The following is a 10,483-nucleotide window of genomic DNA, read 5'->3' as shown; positions in this document are numbered from 1 at the left end:
ATTAATTATGGCGCTACTATAGGTCTCATCGTAACTGTGATAAATGAGGTATTATGACGTATTTTGTTGTTGTAGAGGGAGCTTGTGAAGATGAAGAAAAGAGAAAAAGGGCGAATAAGAATGTAGACGTGGGGATGAGGTTTAAGAAAATGGGATTTTTTTTCTTTTTCTTTTTCTTTTTTTTTTTTTTTTTTGTCTTTGCCTAAGTTAGATGGGTCAATAAACATCAACTTGGCGGAAGGAGGTAAGACGCTGAGCAGTAATCCACTAAGGAATGTTCAGGCACATCGCAGGGGGCAGGCACGTATTTAGCACAACACCAGCCAGTGGAATTGCATATACAAACGCTTAACTTCCTTGCCACCCACCCCATCCCCGCGACTGGATATAAACTGGATACTAGGGGCCGTGTTCTTGGTGGGGAAGACTGAGAGTCTGGAAAAATTAACTGCCTGCCTACGCTTTTTAATGCCAGGACAACTCAAATATTCAATTCCAGCTAAAGCCAGACGATTATATTTAGCTGAAAATAGGTACAGGCGCCAGTGCGTTATTACGGTTACCATTAACTTCCACAGTCAGTTCAACTTTAGTCATCTTTTCCAGCAGACGAAGGCGATTTTATTCATCTGAGAGTAACTTATAAAAGTCTGAGGGCGTTACTAGCCTCTGTGTTGTCGACAGGCATTTTTCAGCTTTATTCTCCCCGTCTAACGCACTGGGGAAGGTGGGCTGCAGAGACGAGAACCTTCGCTGCTTCCGGAGGACATGAATCTCTCCAGAACTTGTCATGTAAACTGAGCTGACATGAAAAAGTATCACTGAAACACTGGCTCTGACATGCTCATCGCCTTCCCTTTTGAGTCATCTCGATCCTTGTATGGTCCATAAACACACACACACACACACAAACACACACACACACAAACACACACACACAAATGGACGCATACTGTGCCAAATGTTAGAACAGGTATAGATAGCTATGTAACAAAAAAAAAAAAAAAAAAAAAAAAAAAAAAAGATAAATTTACTGACTGAAAAACGAGAACTGAAGTGCTGCCAACATATGCGAAAGAATATATTATCAAAGATATAAGTGCAGGCAATGCACATTCTTAGTCCCTCTTATATACTGTTGCGGACATAATTATCAATACACTTCATTATAACCAGTAAGGAGACAGCGGCCACTGACTTTCGAATCCCAGTGAGACGATTTTTACATAGTCCTAGGGCAGCTCCAATTTATGACGACGAAATAAGGTAATGAATAATAATTAGATGGAAGGTTTTTAATATACTTAGTAGCTAAATGAAGGACAAGCAAATATAGTTATGTCAAGAGACGGTTATATAATCCCGTTTACTTCTTGTTCAAACTTATGGGCTGGAAACGCGAGTCTGGGAAATCCTTCTAAACGTTAACAAAGTGCTGAGAGAGGAATGGAATGGGTTAAGCTGGATGTCACACAGAAGACAGAGAGAGATTCCTGGATAAGGAAACAGACGAAAGTAGAGGCTATAATCAATAAAGTTAGAAAGCATTAATGCATACGGGAAGGTCACGTCCTCCGAAGAACATAACAAATAAACAACGAAAGTAACTGATTGGAAACCAAAAGATGGGGTGCGAGGAATGGGTAGAAGATAACACCATGTTGACGTTAGATTTAGGGATTTGCTGGGATCGGACGGAACACAATAACAGCCAACAGCTTGGTGGAGAATAATGGCAATGGCTTTCCGTCTGCAGTAAACTTACTCAGGCAACATATACGGTATACATACTCGGTTTATGCAATGATGATCTGATGTAAAGTTCAAAGAGTGGGTGTGAATTATTAATGTTTTAATATGAACAAGACTGCACACGTACAGAACTATACGTACAATGCTGACGCATCGCTACTCGTTGATGACTAACTTACAGTATACGCATGATACAACAACATATCTGGAACATGCAACCAATTATAAAACCGGTGGGAGTGTGTATAGGCTACAACAGCGTACCAGGGTAAAAAAAAAAAAAAAAATCCCAATCATGAAACATTTTACACTCCTACACCATTCACTGTATGGGTCTGTATGGCGGCAGAAAGAGTAAATTAAGATACCATCACACTAAAGAATGAGGTTATGGAAATTAAAAAAAAAAAAAAAAGGGGGGGGGATATAAAGAGAGTAGTTAAAACTGTGTGTGTGTGTGTGTGTGTGTGTGTGTGTGTGTGTGTGTGTGTGTGTGTGTGTGTGTGTGTGTGTGTGTGTGTGTGTGTGTGTGTGTGTGTGTGTGTGTGTGTGTGTGTGTGTGTGTGTTCTTAATAACCATGTGAATGCACAGCAGGGTTCCGTCACCCCCTGGGGCAGGCCTGAATATCCTGAAAACTTTCCCATCTCATCGGCTCTCTCTCTCTCTCTCTCTCTCTAATGTAAGGAACTGGATGTTAATGTCTTCTCCTTAACCAGAGTTCAACTAATCCTATCTTGACCAATCCTTCAAACCTAGACTTATCATGGCAGCTTTTTTACTCTTTCAGCTCTTATATATCTCCCTACTGGATGTTGCTGCTCGGTCCCTAACTTTACCTAACCTAACCTACTCTAAAAACTTTGTCATCTCATCAATTTTCACGTCACGTCAGTTTTCGTCTCCAGTGCGCTGAAGTAAACTTAGTCCAACTTAACGAACCTCTCCTTACCAACCTAACTTAATCTACCTTAACCTTCCCTTGCCATCAAGATTCTCCTCATGGTAGCTGTCGTCTCTGCTGTGTCTGATTTGTTATTTCCTGGGTGTAAAGATACTTTCACTGATCTAACATCCAAATTACCTCCATCAATGAAATTGGAAGAGGTTATGTATTCAACACTGTTTGTCTGTTTGTTTGTCCACAAGATATCTCTAAATGATCTCAATGAACTTCAATTAAATTTTGTGGAAGGGTGGGCCATGGGCCAAGAAAGAAATGATTAAATTTGGGGCGGATCCAGATCCGGATTCGCATCTTATGTATAATATCTACAAAAGTTCCCACTGAATTTCAATAAAATTCTGCTGAAGGGGGGGCAGTGGGTCAAGGAACAATTGGTTAAATTCAAGGACGGATCCGGGTCCTATGTATTCCACACAATATCTCCACGGATCCGGATCCAGATCCTTTTTAATGGCAATGACTCTGGCGGAGGTATGTGTTCTTTGAGTGCTTTCTAGGGTATTAACTTGTATTTACTGTTCACTGGCGGCTATTAGGGAAAGTCCGTGCTATAAGACCAGTACGCATTTTTTCATATGTGCAAGTTCTAGAAAATAATTCAATACCTAAGCAACCACACACACACACACACACACACACACACACACACACACACACACACTATAAACAGCCATTAACACAGCTTACATGAAGGCTGTCCATGTAAGCAAATTAAATATCGGTATTAACTGCCTCACTATCTCCATGCCGTCTATGTGAGTGGCACTAAGGGACATTAACCCTCATGTTGTTATATTTTGGATTTTACTCCAGGCAACGGCAGTGGGTGGTGGGAAGGTGTTAAGTAACAGTTATCTCTTAATAATAATGATGTCGGTGGGGCTGAGTGGGATGGGAGTAGAGAAATGGTGTGACGGCTGGAAAGTAGAGGACAGAATGAGGTGGGATGGAGGTAAGTGGTGTGACAAGGCGATTTTAACTTAATGAATTAGGGTATTGTATGTATGACGGTACAGGCGTGGCAATGGTATAATTCAAAGCTTTCTCCAAGCAGAATATGAACAACATGGGCAGCATTCCACCACCATCCTCAACTGTTTTCCAGAGATGAATGGGGTGAGGAAAAAGAAAAAGATAAGAAAAAAAAAAATCACACTGGACCAGATAACAATGGCTATGGAATATTTGGAAGAGGTAAGAGGCTTGTGAGGCCGTGGGAGATTTTTTTCTTTTTCAATGGTAGCCCAATCTACTCATAACCTTAACAGTGCTCTTTCATCAGGTTAAAGGTCCAGAGAAAAACCTATAATAATCAAGAACGGTTATACTTCTATTTTCCCTAGTTCATAAAGACGAAAGTGTTCCTAGGTTCTGATTACTTGCCCTCCTATTCTCTTAAGAGCATAATTATTTCATCTTACCTATACAAAGAATTCCAACCCATACAAGTCATCAGCCTCACTGGTTCTGCTTACCGGTATATTCTCTTCAGTGGTCTTACGTACGGATGTGTAAAACTGTTAATTCTGTGTGTGTGTGTGTGTGTGTGTGTGTGTGTGTGTGTGTGTGTGTGTGTGTGTGTGTGTGTGTGTGTGTGTGTGTGTGTGTGTGTGTGTGTGTGTGTGTGTGTGTGTGAAAAATACCACCAATTACAAATTCTCTTATGGTCCCATGGCTCTATCTCTGCCAATTACATAGTCTGGCGATAGCTGGAATAAACACTAGGAGTTGTTTCGATTACGACATGTTTAAGATGGCATTAATAACTCGCTCAGTCTCCTATGTCTAACTCTCAGCTGAATAACATGATCCAGTTTGTTGTAATAAATCAACAGAATACGCTTCCACGAAAGTTTTAAGGTACATACATCACCAGCCAAACAAACTGCAATTCATAAAGAAGCTTCAAGACACGTGGCGGAATGTGAGACGGACCTTCCTCCTGTTGACATTGTGAAGGGCAGTCCTGGAGAGGGAACGGTTCGCGTCAACATGAACCTTATGCATAATTCCGCCTGAGCCCGGTCGTACCCTATTGTTGAAGTGGTGGTGAACAGGAACAAAGCTGTCAGAGAGGGAAGAAAGTAGGGAGGAAGGAGAGGGAAGGCTAAGTGGAGAAGAAGATACGAAGACAGGAAGGAGGGAGGTAAACTGGGAAGAATACTTGGAAAAAGGAAGGAAGGAGGTGAAGTGAAATGAAAGTAGGGGGGAAGGATGGAGGGATGGTGAAGTGATGAGGCTACAGAGACAAGGATGAGCGAGGTAAGTAAGGAGGAAGGACGGAGGAAAGGTGAGGCTGTGAAGAAGGCAGGGAGAAAGGAAGAATGGGGTGAAGTGGGTACAAGAGAGGGGGAAGGGATTTAAGGAGAAAGTAGAAATGAAGGCAGCAAAGGGAGCGAGTAGAAAGAAGAGTGGAAAGAGGGAGGGGAGTGATGCGAGAAGACAAGCAGCAGATAGAATGAAGATAAAAGTGAAAAGAGATTACGTAACGAGAAGGGGGTTAAATAAAGCTACACTGATATACAGATCACGCAGACATATTCGTCCTGGAAAGATTTTTCGAATATAATAGTTAACGTGGTCCTTGTCCCAGACCATTTTAGTCGCATGAAAGGATAAGAGTGAAAAACTGTCTCCCTCCCTCCCACACGTATCCCTCAGGTACAACAATAGCCGGTCGAAAACTTACAGAAATTATCACTTAATATTACAGAATAAACCCTGAAAAGATGTTTTACACGAAAGACTGAAAAAAAAAAAAAAAAGATGGATGTGAATACATATTAAAATGCTGTAACTGTTAAATATATCACTAAATTACTGCTATCACTCTATATAATGATCTACTACTACGAAAATATGCCTCCAATTTAAATATACTACCATACTTATGCCACTATTCAAACCCACCAATATATTTCTGCCACCATTCACCTCTTGTTAAATTACTACCACCAGTCACTTTTATTACAGTACTAATGCCATTACTTCGGGGAAATGGAGAGAGAGAGAGAGAGAGAGAGAGAGAGAGAGAGAGAGAGAGAGAGAGAGAGAGAGAGAGAGAGAGAGATTTTTTACTTTTAGCTCTATCAAGACCATTTTACTTATCATAGCGAAGACTTCTTGTACTGAAGACGTTAATGGAACCTATTTCTATTTCCTTCACCACAATATCTTTCGAAGGATTATAAAATCGTCCGGAGGCAGCAAGAACAAAACATGTCATTATTATAAGAAGGAAAAAAATATGAGAGAAAAACATAAGGAGAAAGGATAAAAACACATGAATAAAAGAGAGAGAATGGATAATAATAACAACAATAAAACGAATAAGTTAAAAATGATGATAGTAAGGCAAATAACAGGACAATAAAAAGAATGAAAGTAAAATATGGGAGAAAATAAAAACAAGAATGACAAACATCAAGATGAATGAAAACAAGAATGAATAAAAATAAAACCAAGGAGAATGAAAAAGAATTTAAAGTTACGAATGAAATACGGAAATAATAAAAGACGATTTACATTCTTATCGGCTGATGTATTACGGGCCATTACGTACACATACAAACACACGTAAACGACACACACACGGACTTACGTTCACATAAATCCAGACATACAGCCTCTTTATCCAGCTACCAAGTCTCTCTCTCTCAGGAAATGGTGACAAATCTTCTAGTTGCTGCTACACACACACACACACACACACACACACACACACACACACACACACACACACACACACACACACGCACACACACACGGTTATGTGATCTGCTGTTCGAATGGACCTGAGTTCGATCCTAAGCCAAGGAAGAGCAGTTTGATGACTCGAATTTCGTAAAAGTAAACTTTCCTGATATACGGTACCATCAGACCCACGGGTTTATCATTTAAAAAAAATCTGGGTGGTCTCATACAAATGACGTAGCCTTTGCATGGATTGGGTATGGACGGTGGGTATCACTGCCGATGTGGTGACATGTTAAAGTGTGTGGGACGTAGGGTGACTGCTACAACTTAATGAACAGACTATGAAGTCGGTGCCCTGAGTTTGCAAAGACATACATACATACACATACATGCATATGCCTCAATACATACATATATCCATATGCATAGTTATATATACATCGGTATACATGTGTAAGGTTGAATAAAAAAAAGTATTCGTGTACAATTAGCGCAAAAGAACCTGACACCACAGACAAAAGTTTTTGCAACATCCCTGGCGAGTCTATCCCATTAAAAAAAAAAAAAAAAGTTTCACTACGATCCATATATATACATTACACTGCTTGCTCGAAATTTCTCAAGTCAGTAGTCATATGATAGATTTATTACCTCGGAACATCGCGAGATATAATGGCCACTTCGGATATTATCAGACACTCCTCAGCGATAGTTTTTTGATCAACTGTACATACATAAATACATACATTTTCCTACCCCCCCCCTCTCTCTCTCTCTCATGCATATTCACTGGGACATAAATCCTCTACTCTTTCTCACTACTAACTCTCCTTCTCCCCCACTCTCACTCACACTCACTCACTCTCTCTTACGGCCAAATATATATCCCTTGGTCCTCTTTATATAGCTACTAAATTTCTCTCTCTCTCTCTCTCTCTCTCTCTCTCGGTGAACATACATTCTCATTAAATTTTCGTAAGAGCATTAAATCTCTTCCTCTATGCTGTTTCTTTTGCTTTAAAGTTTGTTCACACACACACACACACACACACACACACACACACACACACACACACACACACACACACACACAAATTCCCAACACACATACTCCTTAACAAAAAAATCTGCTTAAAACACCCCCCCCCCCGAAAAAAAAAAATCCGAGGTGCCAGCGATATTTTTGTGATAAGGCCTCATCTCCATTATGACTTTTGCCGCCTCCCTGTCCACAATTATCGCTAATGCCCCCCTAATTGGCCTGCTGGTGGGGCCGTTAGCGAGGTTTTACGCTGGTTTGGGTGATGATGGGGATGGGAGAAGGAGCGAGGCGTGAATTGATGGCCGAGGGGGGGAGACAGGAGGGGGAGAGTGTTCAATTGTCGTCCCTCCCACCAAAATGACTTAAAACTGCCGGAAACTGCCAACACTCTCTAAAATACGTGTTCAGTGTTGTTTCATGGCAGTTTTTAATTGATGTTTTAACCCCTTAGAGACTACGACAGTGTATTTCGTTTTCATATAGCGTAGGGGAGAGCTGTGTCTACATGACTTAATAACTATCCTAATTAAAACTGTTGGAACTGCTTGAAGATGTAATAAATGCTATGTTCATGGCTGTTTGAATGAAATTTTTCACCCCTTTACTTCACATGTCAGATGGGCAACAATACCAACAATAACAGCAGCAACAACCCATTTAGTATGATACTTAAAATAGATTTCCCTTGATAATGACAAATGCCACTAACTTAAGAGGCTACTCGTATTAAAGATAAATAATTGCTACTTTCGTTAAAGCTCTTGCGCCAATGCGAGACAATTCTAATTCACCGTAAAAACCGATTAAATTTGGAATATGTTGCTTGTTACGAAAAATTTTATGGAATGGATGCACAACCAAATTATTATTTTCTACTGAACTACGTGAAACAGGCTGTAAAAGGGCGAATATATGGGCCAGGTTAAGGTGAAATGAGTTCACTATATAACTCTTGCTGCTACCCGAAGACCGTACTGTGATTTGGACATTTTTCGTAATGAAAGTAAAAATCAACATCCATTAAAACTACCAACTCTGTTTTAAAAATTAACCTCAATGCTCTCTTCATGGGTGTTTTAACGTGCATTTTCTGGCTACTTTAGCTTGGCTTTTACCTTCCTTCAGGGCAACGACTTTTTAGATTATATCCTTGCTATGGCCAGGCAATTCTGTTCAGCTTAGGAGAGACAAGTTGTTCTAAAGGGAATAAAAATGATCTTCACATTGCCTCATTACCATGACGTCTTTTCTAAATCGTTATCTTGCTGCTACAAGATGATTTTATTCAGTTTAGGGGATAAGTTTCGCTCTAATTAGTTCAGAGTACAGATATTTTCAATAATCCATTCAGTACAACGGTACGGATATCTTCATTATACTCTTCAGAACGATGGTCTTATCATAACATGTTCTTGCTATCGCTACATGATTTTATTAACTTTAAGGATCTCTCGTCCTAAAGAGATTAAACCTATATCCATTAACGGTGCCGAAACCTTATACAAATTATTTGATTGTATTTTACGGTTGCTGTTTTTTCCCTATGCTTATTCGAATGAGGCAGTCATAAGAAAAAACAGGTCATTGTACTAAAAGGGTTTGTCGAGATACTAACGCATGCACATCGATTAACACAAATAAGTTCAAAAGTCCAAGATACATCAGAACCACATGGGGGCTCCCTAAACAGAAGCACGATATGGGGTTCGCTGAAGTGAAGCACCATGAGTAAGAAAATCCTTTGTTATTTACAGTGAAGCACATTAGACTTCGCTGCATTGAAGCTCCTTGCACGTCAAAATCCTAACGCGTGACTGACCGACCGAGCCGCTCTTATGAAACTCGCCTGCATCTAAAATCCTAAGGAGACGTCATCGTATTGGAGGGGTTAATGGAGACTTCCTAACCCCTCCATTATGAGAGTTCTTCCTCGCGCTCACTTTTTTTTTCCGGGTTCACGGACCAAAAAGGACAAAGATTTTTACAGAAGTGAGTTACGGCTAATTCAAGGCTTTTTATCACCACTTAGGACCGAAGCCACACTGAGTCATATCCAGAGTCCATTAAGAGGCTTAGGACCACCTCTCTCTTACGGATTTATAGCAAATTATACCTTAACATTATTTGTATGTTATTTATATCATACTGCTATCGACGCAGTTTGCCCCAGTAACGTTCAAGATAAAAATGAAAGCCTTGAATGAAAATAAATCGCAACGAAAACGGTAAAACGAAATCATCACAGCCACTTAAAATACGTTCCAGCCTAACAGCCAACACGCATCGCCACACACTAACAATAATAACTCACCGCCCTACTAATAATGCACTTCATTTTTTTTACTACTCTCTAATATCGCTTTATATCACTTAGCGCAGTAACGTCGCACAAGCTGTAACAACTATCACAAAAACTTATCACTCATCCCCTTATTAGCAAAATTATAACACTTTCATAATACCTCTCGAACATTACATGAAAAACACACAAAATCTTTAACACCATAATAATATAAATTCATCATTAGTCTACACACACACACACACACACACACACACACACACACACACACACACACACACACACACACAAAATCCAACCAGAGCAACATCCATTTAGCACCACACCAAATGCATTATTTTTTACACTACTCATTTTTATCACACACTGCCAGACAAAAAATGCTTCAACATATTTTTAGCGCCTTTCTATCACAATTTATCACTTTTCTATTACTCTCCAACACACTCATCGCCTTACACACAATGATCTAACACCTTTTCAGCACCTCTCCAACACTACTTCCACACGAACCACACTGCCATTTTAACTCTGTTCAGACATTTATATTACCCATCACCACTCTAACACTGTTCTAACATTACCTGTCACCTCTGAGCCACATGATCACCTCTCCAACACTGTTCCATCTCCATCACTAAGCTGCACTAACACCACTACAACGCAGCCCCCAGTTTCACTACCATCTTTTCAACACTCACTGGACATCTAAAACACCTCAGTTAC

At 40.0% G+C, this 10,483-nt stretch overlaps 1 protein-coding gene across 1 annotated transcript in view; it reads right to left on the bottom strand.

Annotated features, from left to right (window-relative positions):
* LOC145413628 (putative neural-cadherin 2) overlaps nucleotides 1–10,483 on the bottom strand; it is a 276,011-nt gene that overhangs the window by 117,557 nt on the left and 147,971 nt on the right. The gene's annotated exons all lie outside the window — the stretch shown is intronic.

The sequence above is a fragment of the Coenobita brevimanus genome, chromosome 97 (genome assembly GCF_032717465.1).
Source record: "Coenobita brevimanus isolate Jiangsu-jjx chromosome 97, ASM3271746v2, whole genome shotgun sequence".
NCBI classification, from domain to species: Eukaryota; Metazoa; Arthropoda; class Malacostraca; order Decapoda; family Coenobitidae; genus Coenobita; species Coenobita brevimanus.
Note: the sequence above shows the minus strand (reverse complement) of the source record. Positions and strands in the feature narration are given on the sequence as shown.